The sequence below is a fragment of the Nannobrachium achirus genome (genome assembly GCF_963921795.1).
Source record: "Nannobrachium achirus genome assembly, chromosome: 4".
NCBI lineage: Eukaryota > Metazoa > Chordata > Actinopteri > Myctophiformes > Myctophidae > Nannobrachium > Nannobrachium achirus.
In genome coordinates, this window is record NC_137813.1 from 54,534,175 (window position 1) to 54,550,449 (window position 16,275).

Genomic DNA, 16,275 nt, shown 5'->3' on the forward strand with positions numbered 1-16,275 from the left:
TCTCGGGTTCGAGGTGGGGATGGGCGGGGGCCAGGGGAGGAAGAGGAGGAGGAAGAAGAGGAGGATTGGAGGGGTCAAAGGGGTTTCATTTCTGTTGTTGAGGCAGGTGGAGAAAGAGAAAGAGGTTTGCATTTCATCATCTATTGCAGGGTTCCCCGATTAGTTTTCCCCAAGGGCCGAATTATGTCTAGGGTACCAAGCCGAGGGCCACAACATTGCAGGGGGCGACGGTGGCGTTCCCGCTACTCCAGTGACAGTTCAGATATCGTCGTTGTCGGGTGAAAATCTTGTATGTCCAAAACTGTTCGTTTTGCATTTATCATTTAAAAAATTATTTAAACTAGAGAAAACAGCCGATCTACAAGCACACAACGCCTCGCGGTGCGAGGCGTTGTGTGCCTGTAGATCTGCTGTTTTCACTACTTTTGTGCAACGGCCTCGTATGATGAAGCAGGGCTTTACTTTGCGAAAGAACGTACAACTTTTGAGATACGAGGTTTCCACCAGACAACGACGATATACTAGTGTTGTTGCTGCTCTTATACCACCATTATTACTGGGGTTGGTGGGGGCCAGACAGTAGCCCCCTGCGGGCCGCAAATGGCCCGCGGGACGCCTATTGGGGAACCCTGATCTATTGGGATGACCAGCGGTGACCATCTCGGATGTAGCACGTTCCCTTTAGTCCATCGTCTGCATCATCAACATGGCTGTCTTTGTCCCCCTCTGTCCTTCTCCGCGGTCAACTCTGCTGTTAACCTTGTAGGAAACAAGGATTATGACAACGGAGTACCTGCTAGAGAAGTGAGCTTTAAATGTATCCTTGAAAACAACTCCTGGAGATGAGTACCTTTGGTCTTTTTTGTTTTGCTTTTTTTGATTTATCACATTGATAAAAATAATAAGTGTAATAATAATAATAATAATTGATGGGACTCAACCATCACCTCAACTGCAATCGTGGACATGCTGCTAAACCTTTGACTTCTTCTGACGTCTGCTGACTTCCAATGCTCGGCTGAAGAGAGAGAAGCTCTGTCTGATTGGCTGACAGACAGGTTGAAATGCCGGATGACTGATTGCTGGATGAACGTGTGAGCTGACAAGTGAACACTTTGGTTTTCATGACAGTAGAACCTACAAGGCCTTATCAGACCAGCGCAGAAACGAAAGACATTATGACAGGTGATATATACTGTGTGTGTGTGTGTGTGTGTGTGTGTGTGTGTGTGTGTGTGTGTGTGTGTGTGTGTGTGTGTGTGTGTGTGTGTGTGTGTGTGTGTGTGTGTGTGTGTGTGTGTGTATATATAGATTCATAGATTCTTTCCCTGCTACCATCACAGATTCTGAGAGTTTAACTTTGTGTGGAGAAAATAACCATAATGCAAAATACAGGTTTCACAACAGTACAGTAATTAATGAACCCTACTTTTAGCCCACACTAAAGCTACATTCACCCAGCTGTCAAATACCAGCCCTTTTCACAATCAATTTTGGAGGGTTAAATGAAAAGGTTCAGTCCAGCAAATTCACATGCCCACAAAGGGCCCACAAAACAATATAGTATGTTATTATCATTGGCTGTCAACTGCAGCTACTGTTGAATTTGGGGCTGCTGTGGGAAAAACCTTTCAAATGCCCATCCAAATAATTCTTATGAAAAGTTTGGTCAATGCATAGCACAATTGTTGCTGTCAATGGGCTTTTGATGCTGAGCTTGTGTTATATAGCTCCCTTGTGTAAACTTGCTCCTTAGTTATTGAATCATCCTGACCGTGGCACTTAATATGTCTTTCAAGTGGCAGATTGGATAAGCAGTAGCTGGTGAGTGGACACTATAGTTGAGGTGAAAGTGCAGAATGTCAACCGCCACTGGAACAAGCGTCATACAATGAATCATTTGTTAGAAAAAGGATCCCCAGGAATACTGTAGAGCTTATTCAATATTATGGCTGGTTGAGTATGATGGTTTGCTGAGAAGTCTGCGGTGAGGTCGTCTGTGACGTCTGTGAGGGTCAGACTGTATTTCTACTGTAGTTCAGCTGGTAGAAAGGCCTACATGTACCAATCATCAGGGTTCTGTCAACTGAATCGCAACAGAATGAACTTGTGACTGTGCAATATGCTATTTTGTGTTGTTTTGCTTTGTGTGCGCACCCAAAAAAAGTGCAAGGGGAGGGTAACTAAATAACTAAATACCAACCTTTTAACTCGCGGTTCATTTTGCTGTCCAGCTCTTGAACACTGTGACTGAATAACATAAAAAAAAAAGCATATCTACAAGCTCACAACACCTCGCATCCTGACACGTTGGGATCTTGTAGGTCTGTTTTGTTGAATAGCCCTTGAAGTATAAAATAATCTTTTTCTCAAAAATCTAAATCTACAAAGTAATATAAACCTAAATCTTTCAAATATTTGGGATGAATAAAAAAAAGAGAAATAATCAAGTAACAAGTAAGTGCAGTACTTGAGTAAATGTACTTTCCACCACTGTGAATAACTATTTGTTGTTGAGATTTTAAAGTTGTCTTTTGTTTTGTGCTGTGCTGTTCTATGCTGTCCCTCCTGACAGTGGTGGAAAAAGTACTAAATGTCTTTACTTAAGTAAAAGTATCAATGTAATGTAGAAATATACTGTTACAAGTAGAAGTACATTTTTCAAAATGTACATGAGCACCAAAAGTAAAAGTACTCATTGTGCAGAATGTCGCATTTAACAAGCTCAAAATGTAAGTAAAATCTTTTGAAAATAGCTGATCTACAAGCTCACTATATGAGTCACGATGCGACGCAATGTGAGCGTGTAGATCTGCTATTTTCAATGGCCGAAATCTATATAGGGTTGAAACGGTTAGAGTGTTTTGTAATAATGATAAAATCTACAAAGTAACTAGTATCCAAAGTTTTCATATAAGTGTTGTAGTGGAGTAAAAGTACAATATTTTAGTCTGAGATGTAGTGGAGTAGAAAAGTAAAAGTACTGAAAATTGGAAATACTCCAGTAAAGTAAAAGTACCTCAAAACACAATACAATACTTAAGTAAATACTACTACTAAATAGTACTTCTTTACACCACTTACACCCAAATTCAGAGTAAACATTTTTTAACTCAAATCTTTGCTTCTGGGGGTCCCTGGAACAAGATATTTTGAGATGGGGCTAGATAGATATCTGTGGCTAGATAGATATCATTTTGGGGGTCCTTGACATGATAACGTTTTGGAACCGCTGATATAGGCCGATTCTACAAATATCTTCTAAATTATAACAGTTTTCTGAATGTTGCTATATCAGTGGTTCTCAAACTTTGTCATGTCAAGGACCCCCAAAATGTATTTGGCCGCGGACCCCCATCTCAAAATATTTTGTTCACTCTGAATTTGAGTTTTGCCTCATGCTAGATGCAGAATGGATACACGCGTCCCTGAAGGCCCTGTTCAGCACAGATATAAAAAAGCTAGATACCTCCTCCGCCGCTGCAGTTCATTGGCGCGACTAGTAAAACAGGACTGGCGGAAGTGCAGAACTGTGGAACTGTGGAAGGCACTCATGCAATGGGAAAGAGGGAGTCCCGCCCAGGGACGTGCTGGCCATTGGGAAAAGCGGGACAACTCCCGAATGGCTGGTTCATTCCCGGCCGGTCCAGGCCGGCCATTAGGAAAAAAATACAAATAAAATGTCGGTCTTCGTTCCATTTTGTGGGCTGGGCGGCCAACAAAGTAAATTTCGCAAAGCAAAGCCCTGCTTCATCATACAAGGCTGTCGCACAAAAGTAGTGAAAACAGCAGATCTACAAGCACACAGCGCCTCGCACCGCGAGGCGTTGTGTGCTTGTAGATCGGCTGTTTTCACTAGTTTAAATCATTTTTTAAATGATAAATTCAAAACAAACGGTTTTGGACATACAAGGTTTCCACCCGAAAGCCACGACAAAATATAACTCATGTAATTGGCCCACTGGCTTGTCACTTGTCATGATCTGAAATGGCAAATCCAATGAGGGCCTCTCCAACTCTTTTTCCCGGGCTGAATCAGGTGCCCAGCACGTCCCTGGTCCCGCCAGTCCAGCGCCAGTCCCGCATCTGATTGGCCTACCGAGCCGCGAGCGTCCCATTCTGTGACGCCCATAGAGTTATAAGGTTGACGCCCAAGGAAGCGTCCTTCAGAATTCCGGAAGCTTGCCAGTCCTCTTTTACCAACGCCCCAGAGCGGAGGAGGCGTCTACCTTTCTATGTCTATGCTGTTCAGTGCCCTGTTAACCCCCTTAAACCCTGTATGGCTGACTGGAGTCCTTCGGGGGTCTATACTAGTGTATTTACTGTTTTCTGTTGTTGAGGGGAAAGCTTTCGCTGAAATACGGAAGCTTCAAGTGGTTAATCTACCCCGGACTTGAACCCGGTTTCCGTGTGCAATTAAGTGCTGACATTTTTACCATTGCGCTAATAGAGTATGTCTGCTTGCTCAGGGGATAAATTGAATATTGACCATCGGGTAAAAAATTCAGATCCTGTGTCTATAGACGAATCCACAGTGCAGCAATCATAACTGCGGTGTCTAGCGGCAACGCTTTGTGCCGTAACACCGCAACTACAAGTCAGCGCTCTGTGGATTAGTCTATAGGTGAGACATGACCTTTTAGACAATCTAAAATAGAAGAGCATGGGAGACAAAATACAACCAAACCCAATTGTATATACGTTATATTGTATTAACATACTCCATACAGATTGGACAAGAATACATTTACAATACATTTTATTCATAAAAAAAAAGTTCAAGAAGTACAAACAACTGCCCCCAGAGGACTGAAATGGTATTGCAATGAATGAAGTACTAGGCCTACTGTACGATGTTGAAGAGGTGTGCATACTTTTCAGGGTAAATAGGTATACTGTGAACCCACATTCTATATTATATTTCAGTGGTAATGAGTCGTGGGTATTCATATGCCATACTGTCCACTACACTGGTGCTGCCCGGTGCAGTGTATGTATGTATGTGGCCACTGTGTCTGTTCTGTGTTGCCTTACTGTTAAGTGTCTCTGTAATTTGTCCTGGCAGTCTAGTGTGGTGATTCTGGGTGAAACCACATGCTAGAACAGTGAATTCTCAACCTTTGGGTCGGGACACCCGAGGGGGTCCCCTCATGATGGTGGTGGTTGTGGGGGAGTGGGGTTCAAGCCCCCGAAATACCCATATTTGTGTCTCAAAGAATATTTATCTGTGGAATCAAGCGAAACAAAACTTAATGCCTCAGCTCCTACATTCCAAATGCTTATGAGGGAGGGATTCAAATATGTTCAAATATGATTCTTTTAGGAGGTCACGGCCTGACAAAGTTGAGAACACTGTGCTAGAAGACTGCACCATGTCTAGTTTAGAAAGCCTCTCGTGGCGATAATTATTGTGTGTTTGGTTAAAGAGTTAAAGGTATACTGTGCCAGAAAAGATATATATAATATATTTATGTATGTATTTATTTCTTTATTTATGATAAATGAGGATAGGATTTCTCATGAATATGTTTAACTGAAAATGTATGAATGCGGTGATACCCCTTTCTGCTGTTAAAATGATATATCGTTGTCTCTTGGCTCGAGGTGGCCTTATTGAACCGTAGTTTTATTGAATGGTTGTAAAGTGACTCCATAAATTCATACATGTTAACTGTATTCATTACATTTAACATTGCTGATACATACAGTGACATGCTTAAGAGCTGAAAAGGATTTGACCCTCGCCCAAATGCTGCACTTCATATTTTCAAAACGTTTCTTTCTTTCTTTTTCTTTTTTTTTTATAGTCCAGGCACAGCTAGGGCAGTACATTTCTTGGGGATTTATGTTTATTTATTGAGTTAGTCTTAGTCTAGCTGCAAAGGACTTTTGGGAAGATCGGATATAGTTCTCTTGTCACTGTAATTGATTAGCTTTCAACACAAGACTCCTACTTTAGGGATGTGCCGACATGGAAATTCTTGGTACAGATGTTTAGAATAACAATAGCCGATACTGATACCGATATTTGTTTATATATATATTTTTGTTATTACCCCCTTTTGTGCCAGGGGAAAAATGAATCTTCATTATAAGACTCAGAATCTACAGCTTGGTAGGCTGCAGATAACCAACACACCAATTTGACTTATTATTATTAACAGATAACATATCAGCTACTGCCATCGGTTAGTGTCCGCTCTATTTGCCGATACGATGACCGATAACGGCAAATATCATCCAATACCGATATTCGGCCGATATATCGGCGCATCACTAATATTGAAATCAAGTACCAGTAATATCTTTCCAGCCCTGTTGTTGAGATGTGTATGGAGATTGAGAACCATTCAACAGGTTTATACGAACCACCTCAAGGTAACAAACAATCAATGTGTTTTGTGGCAGTCTCTGTCCTTTTGAAGAATGAAGAATTGAACAAAGATATTTGTATGTTTATAGATAGATATCCGGAGTAGATGTTAAAAAGTACAATTAGAGATTAGAGAAAAAATAATTTCAATGGATTGTTACAGTAAGAGTCTCATGTCATCACATGAGTCAAATAGAAAATCGTCAGCTTTCGAGACCTCCTTTGGGTTGTCCTCTTGGATGCACAGACATTTGTGTCTTAGATAGGATCTTAAAGTGAATTGGTGTTATTCCTGTAACGGTAATCTCTTGACAGTTCAAAGCCTCACTCATACTTTCACTCGCGCTAGAAGATAATTAATGGCGACTGTCAGTCTCGACTGGCTCCAGTCGGCAGTCGTAGATCTGCAATCAGCTTTTTGACGTGTGGGTCCTTGGTCACATGATTCATAGGATTGAATTCCTCGAAACCTTTTTTTTATATATCTATATATGTTTCTTTTTTTAAATGATATTGCTGTATTCATGATTGTTAACTTGAAATCACACATTTCCCACATTTCATCAAACATGTTTTGGTGTTCTTCTCACTTAGATTTTGTAATTCAGGTAGATTGTGCTTAAGTCCCATATACATACACAGGACTGCAGGGGTCTATGTTACAAAATCCAAGGGGAAAAACGAAACACCAAAATCACAATGGTATGAGTAAAAAAATAGTAAAAAGAGAAAAAAGGCTGGTACTGTCTGTATGTTGCTTTAAAATCACTGTGGAATTCTTGCCAAGTGAGAAACAAGCTTATGATGTGACTCTGTGCCGTTGACCAGGGGCTATTATTAGCTGCAGATGTGTATGGAAAATGTCAAATGCACAAAATATTGGTTGAGAGGCAAGGAATATTGTTGTAAAATGTACATTCTCACTTAAAAAAAAACATATGATCTATGTACTGGCACAGAATTCACCATTTATAAATGTCAAAAATGCCCCAGGTGTGTGGGAGGGTGACCTCTTCGGACAAACACATTTCTGTTTTCAACCACTTCTGGTGGTCCTCTGAATAACCATATCGTGTTATCCCAAGTCGTTCCATAGTGTCTGTGCATCTAGGTTGTTCCTGTGTTCTGTGTTCTAACGGTATTTCTTGTCATTATGCTTACATGTGTACAGACGGGCACACAGTGCGCGTGTGCCTCCTGAGAGTCGTTAATCCGCGCTGCGTTACAAACAAATGAGTATTCTGGTGGTGCAATCGGTGTTAAGATTGATTGATCGATTGATTGACAGAGAGGTGAGGCCACTTTATCCTGTACATGTCCGCCGTCGTTTTGATCTAAAGCAATATTTATCTCTGTTCTCTGTTGTTGCCTCTTCTAGCTGTAGTCACTGTTAGGCGGACTCTGTACGCCATGGTGAAATATGTTTAACTGTTTGTTGAAGTGCTGCGCAAATATGCTGTACACAGTACTACACACAAATGCTGACACTAAACTGATGTAGACTTGCACAGATATATCACATGCACGTCACAGTGATACTTTCACACACACTTACAGTACACACTCATGCGTGCATAGGCGATTTTAAGGGGTGTCCTAGGGTGCACGTGCACCCCCTGGCCGCCAGGCGGCCATTTTGTTTTTTTTTTGTTTTTTGTAATGTAACTTTATTTTATAATTATTAAATAAAACAGTGATCGTGATTTGTAAAATGTGCGCAAAAAGAGAGGTGGAGGGGCAAGTATTTCAGCTTGCTTGCTTGCAATGTAAGACCTATCAGCTTGCTTGGCGGCGGCGCTGTTGGCAGACTTGGCAGGCACTGTGGGTGGGCTGTGAGATTGACACCTGTGCTGGCCGGCTGTGTGACTCTCTGATATGATGACCCACAATTCCGTGATTTCCTTATCTGTTTCCGCCCGCCTAAAACAATATGGATACAGCAGCAGAGCAGCAATAATGGCGAAACGAACTATAAATACAAAGACAATTGACCAATTCTTTATAAAAAAGAGCAAACCCAGTGCCACAACCGATAATTCATCATCAGGAAATGTGAACATGGGTTCACTCGACACTGACAGTAATGCTAATGAACGTGAACCAGAGGAGGTGGACGGAGCTTGCAGCAGCAGTGATCCAGCCACCGACATCACTGTGGAAGGCTCGCCGTTGCCGGAGACCGAGGCCCCGGTTCCTCCACAGCAAGCAAGCCCCACTCCAGACTCAACTGTTGTTACCCCAGGCCCAGACCCAGAGGAGCCAAATGAGGTATAGAACACTGGACACACTCATACAACAGCTTGAGGGGCGCTTTTCTGAAAACGATTTTCATATCCTCCAGTGTCTTGCTGATGTTGTAACCTCAGATAGCCCTTCAGAAAAAAGTGTGACAGACGTATGTCAGACATACACTCTTGATGCAGATGTTCTGAAAGCTGAAATCTCTGTAATGACTTCCATGTACAGGGAAGAGAATGTGCGCAAAAAAAAAGAAATGGAGGACACGACACTGTTTGAAAAGAAACTTGCTTTTTTTCAAGAGAAGGGAATGCATAATTCTGATTCATTTGGTACATTAAAACACGTCTACACACTGTACCTCACCATACCAGTTACGAGTGCTTCAGCTGAGCGCAGTTTCTCTACTTTGAGACAACTAAAAACGTATTTACGGACAACCATGACTGATAAAAGAGTGTCAGATATAGGCATTTTACAGATTGAGAAAATACACGAAATTAAAGTGCAGAAAATAATTGAAAGGTTTGCAAGTGCCAAAACCCGGAGGCTGCAGTTCATTGTGTAATAAGGATGTGTCTACTATTTGTTTTTGTGAAATGCTTATTTGACACTGTAAATGACTGCTTGATTGCTTGATGAATGATGATTAACTTGATGTTTGGCTTTATATGTCCTGGCTGTGCTGCCTCTGTCTGCAAAATAAGTAAATAAATCCTATAGATAGACATATGGTGTCTAGAAAAAGAAGCACCTGTTTTACACTTTTTTTTGTTTATATTGTGTTACATTTGGGTACAAAATTAACTGCAGAAATCCGCTAAAACAACATTACAAAACCGCTAATATCCGCAATTTTTAGCGTGCATGAGGTAATAGAGGTCGTGCACCCCCTGCTGGAAGAGGCTAGAATCGCCTATGCATGCGTGCATGCACGCACGCACGCGCGCACACACACACACACACACACACACACACACACACACACACACACACACACACACACACATACACACACACACCAATGACCTCTTCCACCTCGCCTACAAATTTGTGATCTTTCTATCTCAGTTGTCTGGTTTCACGGCAACACACCAAATAAAGTGCTTGTGCAATGTTGTGTCCTGTGTGTATGAATTATTTGCAGATGGGCTATTTTGTCTACGGCACCACCCCCGCCCTACCCCCAGAATATGGCTTCAAGTTGCTGAACTTCATTCTAACCGGTAAACACAAACACTAAACCCCTGGTGACCTTTCAAAAATAAAAACAGTCTCTAAATGTCCCAACAACAATCCCAGTCTCTTATTACCTTTGTTCTCAACCAGTCCGGGACTCCGGGGACCACCAGTGGTCCTTGAGGGGGATCCAGGTGGTCCCCAGCTAAATGATTTACCAAATAGACCCTCATAGATCTTTAACCCTTAAGTTCTGTTCAGATTCACTACACCTTCGTTCTGTTCGGGTCATTTTGACCCGGGGGATATTTGGTTTAAAAAAAAACAACACTAATATAAATTTTAACTTAAAGGGATATTCCACTTTCAAAAAACTTTTGGTCATTGTATGGTCTAATCAGGCTTGTATGAACACCCTGAACAGTTTTTAATTTGCTTCATTCAGTATTTAGATATTTGATGTAAATGTTACCAGCTCCAACACGCCCAGGCCCTCTCCACACACACACTCATTGTATCTTCAAACTCCATTTTAACCATGATAGATTCATTAAAAACACACATTATTTTTTCTGGTGACTCATAATACCCTCCTAATACGTGAGCAGACCGTGTTTTTTCAATAACCTTTTTCTTTTATTTTTAATAATTCTTTGGGAAAATGGAAAACATTAAATACAATAATATTTTATTGAAAATAAATGAAAAAAGTTATTGAAAAAACACGGTCTGCTCACGTATTAGGAGGGTATTATGAGTCACCAGAAAAAATAATGGGTGTTTTTAATGAATCTATCATGGTTAAAATGAAGTTTGAAGTTACAATGAGTGTGTATGTGGAGAGGGCCTGGGCGTGTTGGAGCTGGTAACATTTCAAATATCAAAATATCAAATATCTAAATACTGAATGAAGCAAATTAAAAACTGTTCAGGGTGTTCATACAAGCCTGATTAGACCATACAATGACCAAAAGTTTTTTGAAAGTGGAATATCCCTTTAACAGATCATCATGATACATTGACTTTGACTCAATACCAAACAATTCATATGATATATATGGTAAATGTTTGCATTTCTGCTTTGCTATATCACATTAAACACTGAACGAGCTAGGCGTTTTTACTGATTTAGCTGGAATTCATGTAAAAAAACTACTTTTTTTAATACTGGGCAATATTGCTCATGCTTATAGGAAAAAATGAAAATCAGACAGGGGGGCTTCGGAAGGGGGTGTTAGAAGGGGGGGGGGGGGCTGTGTGTCTGTGTTTTGGCACAATACTGTGTATTTCTGTGCATAATTATGTGCTTCCGGGTCAAAATGACCCGAACAGCACTTAAGGTTCAAAAAATATGAGGGGGGTGTAGCATGGGTGTAGTGCAAAAATATTTTTTTTACACGTTCATCTCAGAAGAATCTTTAAGGCCAGTGAGTTTCAGGTGGAAAAATTTAAACTTCTACCTTTTTTTTCAAATGAAAATGTAAAACGGGTCAAAATGACCCGAACAGAACTTAAGGGTTAACTCCTGAGAGTGTAAAATGAAACCAAATTGGTTTCATTTTACACTCTCTAAAATGATTGTTAAACATCAGCATTACTTAAAGTCCACACAATTGGAGAATGTAGAAGAATTGTTATTTTGATCGACATCTTGCCTGTTATGGTACCATGCACATCAACACAGCATGGGATTGTGGATAAAATCTTTATCCAACGATGACAACGGGGGGAAAAAAAGACCTTGATATGAAAAGGGTTGAAAACCACTGTATGTGCAGAGCTAAAAGCTGAGCCCTCAAAAACAGAGTCAACCATGTCCACATCTATTGGCTTCAGTTACACAGTATAATGATGTGTGAGCTCTGCCTCCAGCAGAGCAGAGCACACTAGCTGCCTCTCCACAGACGTGCGTGCGTGCGTGCGTGTGTTAAAATAAGTGTTAAATAGCTCTACATTCTGATAGTACTCATTGCTATAGTGCAAGAGTTCAGTAACAGGAGTCTCCCTGTCTCTCCAGCTCATTAGTAAACATAAAATGCATTTTCAGGTCGGGATACCAGTTTTATCCAATCAGGAGAGAGAACTCACACAGGATACAAGATAAACAAGTTTATTTGGAAGTGATGACAAATTCGGAACTGTAAGGCTATAGAATGTAAGCTGATAGATGGGTACTACTCTCTCCTGATCGGCAACCCACCTGAAAATGTATCTTCTGTTTATTAAAGAGCTTTATTGAACAAACACTTACTATCAGAATATAGAGATTTAACCATTTTGAAAACTTTTTGTTTAACCAAAGAATATCGCTTACCCTATACCACACCACTTACATGGGGTCATACTGAGTCTGGGAAGTCATTGTAAACGCTGTGCTTTCAAGGTTAGATATGTGCTTTCATTCGCAACGGATTACTGGAAAGTGCTTGATTGTTTTGGATTGTTTGATAGAGATGTGACCCTAATTTGATTAGACACCTCCGGAGTGCTGGAAAAGTGCACGAAAAACACTCTTAAAAATAAAAAGCTGTACAGCATGTGCTTAGGAATGTTGTTGACAAATCATCACAGAACGACTAAGGCTGAATACATGCACACACATACATTAAATACATTGTTAAAACATAATTATGCAGTTTCTTCTAAATACTTAACACAGTCGTGTTCCTCGCTGATTCTTTGAAGTGAACCAAAAGGACCCGGCCTAGAATCTATACAGTTACCATGCCAATATGTCCCTTTCCCATATTTTCCCCATATAATCTAATTAAATCATCTGTGTCAGTTTAGATTTTAACATTGGCTATTTTATTCAAAAGTCACGGAAATGTGTGCAAATCTTTGAATGTATATATTTTTGAAAGCCAACATCTTTAACTAAAATCTTTGCTTCTGGGGCTCCCTGGAACAAAATATTTTGAGATGGTCATATGACCAAATACATATATAATTGTGGGGGTCCGCCTTGACAGGAAAACTCATATAGCACATACGTTTTTCAGAGAAAGGTTAGGATTTAGAAGACATTTTACAGAATCGGCTTCAGGTTTTAATAATAATTTAACCGAATACCTTTGCCGGAAATCTAAAAGCTCACAACTTGATGGGTTGTGACACTTACAGATGTGTTATTTCCGCCGATCATTCACCCCAAAATAGGGACACTAGGGTTCATGTGGTTAATTGCTCAGTTTGTTCTGTGTTTTTACGAGATAATCTCAAAGGTCAGGATGGCAGGTTGAGCCCGAAATTAATTTGGTTTGATCCCCCCAGCCTGTCACCTTCTGGGTCACTGACTGGTCAGTGTGTGCTAATCATGGCAGTGATGTCCAACACATTTTAACAAGCCTTTATCATAGCTCATAATAAACCCAAAAGAGCCCAGATAAGGTCTTTTGAAACTATTATACCACCTGATTCCCTAAATCAGAGGTTCTTATCTTTTTAATTTCAACTTTTTTGAGCAGTGCTAACCGCTCCTACGTCTGGCTTTGTGTGTAGGAGCATGTGACTCCATGTATGGAGATCGCTAACTTCGCGGACAGAACGGCCCATACAAGGAGATATGTACATTTACGTTTGATATCATGCGAAGCACAGGTGCGATTTTTTTTACCCCAGTTTCAGTTTGATATCATCGTTGTCGGGTGAAAACCTTGTACCGGTACGTCCAAAACCGTTCGTTTTGTATTTATCATTTTAAAATGATTTAAACTAGTGAAAACAGCCGATCTACAAGCACCCGCGAGGCGTTGTGTGCTTGTAGATCTGCTGATTTCACTACTTTTGTGCGACGGCCTTGTATGATGAAGCAGGGCTTTACTTTGCGAAAGAACGTACAAATCTGAAACTCTGAGATACAAGGTTTCCACCCGACAACAACGATATGCTTTAGGGCCATAACCCCCATAACTCTGAGAGTGTATAAATGGAACCAAAGGGTAAACCCTTACTGTATAAGGGTTCCATCCTGACATTTCCAGGGACCTCCTGGAACTCCCTCAAGGACTCCTGGGGGTCCCTAGGACCCCACTTTGAGAACCACTGGCCTAAATAACACAAGAGAAGGTTACATCATGTCTTCTGCTTTGGTACAGACCAGACCGGTGCGGTGCCCAACCCACTGGGAAATGATGCATTTCCGGAACACTGCAAGTGTGGAATTCATGCAAATTCTACCCAGAGTACTTGTTGTACCCATCTGTCTGTGTACCTTACATTTATTTATTTCGATATGGAGATATCCATTTAGATCTATGGAGAAGAAAAACGGAATAACAAAAAACAAAACATTAACACATCTTTGTAGAGCATGCCATGTACATTGATACTTATCTGTCAATAAAATATCATTATTAAAAAAAGATATGGAGATCTCTGTATCTGTCTGTCTGTCTATCTGCCTGCCTGCCTGCCTGCTTGCTTTCCTGACTGTGTATCCGTGATCCCTGTGTATCCCTGCCTTTATATGGGCATGCCCAAATATGGGAATGCCGTATAAAGGCGTATCTGTCGGGCTGTTCTGGACAACTGGATCACCATGGCTATATTTTATGCCCATATATGGAGATCCTTAATCATCAGTATTATGCCCATATTGGTCCGATCGCTGGTTCTGGACTATTGGATGGCATATATTATGGCCATATATGGGCATATTATGGAGATGCCCATATCGGTCGGATTTGCAGTTCTGGTTGCGACCGTAGGTCGCATTTAGTATGAAAACCTGCAGATCATATCCGTCCGTCATATGTCGCACTCCGTCATGCCTCATGTCTAAGATCCCTGATCAGTATTAAGCCTTCTTGGTGACGTAACCATCAACAAGTGCGACCTGTTATAAATAACAGGGCGCGCTCTGCTGGCGCGCCCTGGCACAAGTTGGCACCTCGACAGAGTGCACTCTAGATTTGGTCAAAATTGATTCCATGCCAAAGTGCCATTGCTCGCCCAGCGGTCTGCCGTCACCCAGGTGCACACCAGCTCCATGTTGCCTACTGCATCCAGCCGGCTGTCTGCACGTGCCGACCAGAGGAGACGCGGACGAGCGCCGCCTGGCCAACGCAAGTCACACTTGCAAATGAATTCCGTCCTTGTCCCTTTTATGCCCATATATGGAGAGCCCTGATATCGTTAATATTAAGCCCATATCAGGGAATGCGCATATCATATCGCGTCAGTCTCATGTGGTCTATGACGTCAGACCTCTATGTATCTCAGACGTCAGCCTTCTCCATATTTGGGAAAATATGGCCACATTTTGGCGTTGCAGAGGTCAGCCACACAAAAGCATGTAAGAGAATGGAACAACATTGGAGTTTGTTTTATTAAGAAGGTTTAATCAAATAGTTCTATAACACTGCTCGAAAATAACATACAGAATTCCATAATGATATCAGTCTCTTGTGTTAATGTAAAACATGCATATTGCATTCTTCACTCCAACTCTGTTTGCATTGTTAACAGTAAAATCCTTATTGTTATGTGTCCATTTGTACCCTTAATTTGCAGGATTTTACTGTGTAGTTCATAGATTATAGCAAATAGTCTGTATCTTAATGAATGTAAATACCCACATTGACAGCAGGATCTGAGAGAGATATAAAAACACTGAGCAAAGAAATGTATAAAACTATCACACGTTCAGCCAGTCCTGTAGTTCAATACAACAATACATCTCTTAATTGGATAATATACAGTACAGTACCAATACAAATAAATGCCAGAAATGACAGTGAGGATACACAGTAGAAATAAGTGTGTTCATTTATCATACGGAGCTGAAGAATTCCATATTGCGAGGTGCTTCAGGTGGGCACTGAACTCAGATCACAAGCAGCTACTGTACATTCTTTATGTCATATAAACGTTGAGGCCCGACTGAGAGCCAGTCCTTCTTTATGTCTTTATGGCATATAAACTTTGAGTTCAAATACAAAACATCAATCAGAATATAATACAGAAATCATGTAGGAATGAAGGCCCTCTTACACCCACTCTGCACAGAACTCTGCGTGCCTTCGATGACATCTGACTGAAAGTTTGCTAGAGAAAAATTACATATTTCCTGATCATCTGAATATAAGTGGTAAGGTTGCTTGCCCAAGTGATCATTTGTACCCCTTGGTTAACTATAAGCTAGTGAAGATATTTCATTAAAGGAGTTGTTCACTCAAAAAATTACTTATTTTCTATCAATTACGCATGCCATGAAGCCTTTAATTCATGGCGATTTTTGTGTTTTTGTCACATTCCTATGCCAATAACTGTCATTAAATGATTGGCTTAGGAATGCGACAAAAACGAATTCCATGGTGTGTCTAATAGATAGAAAAGAAGTAATTCTCCTTTAAGGTATAAATGATTTGTCCAGAGGTGATCATTGCACGATATTCACACCATCACTAATTAAAGAGTATGCTATCACAATTATAAGTGCCTCCCAAAATCATCATTTGGGCCATTGAATTTATCTGACGTAT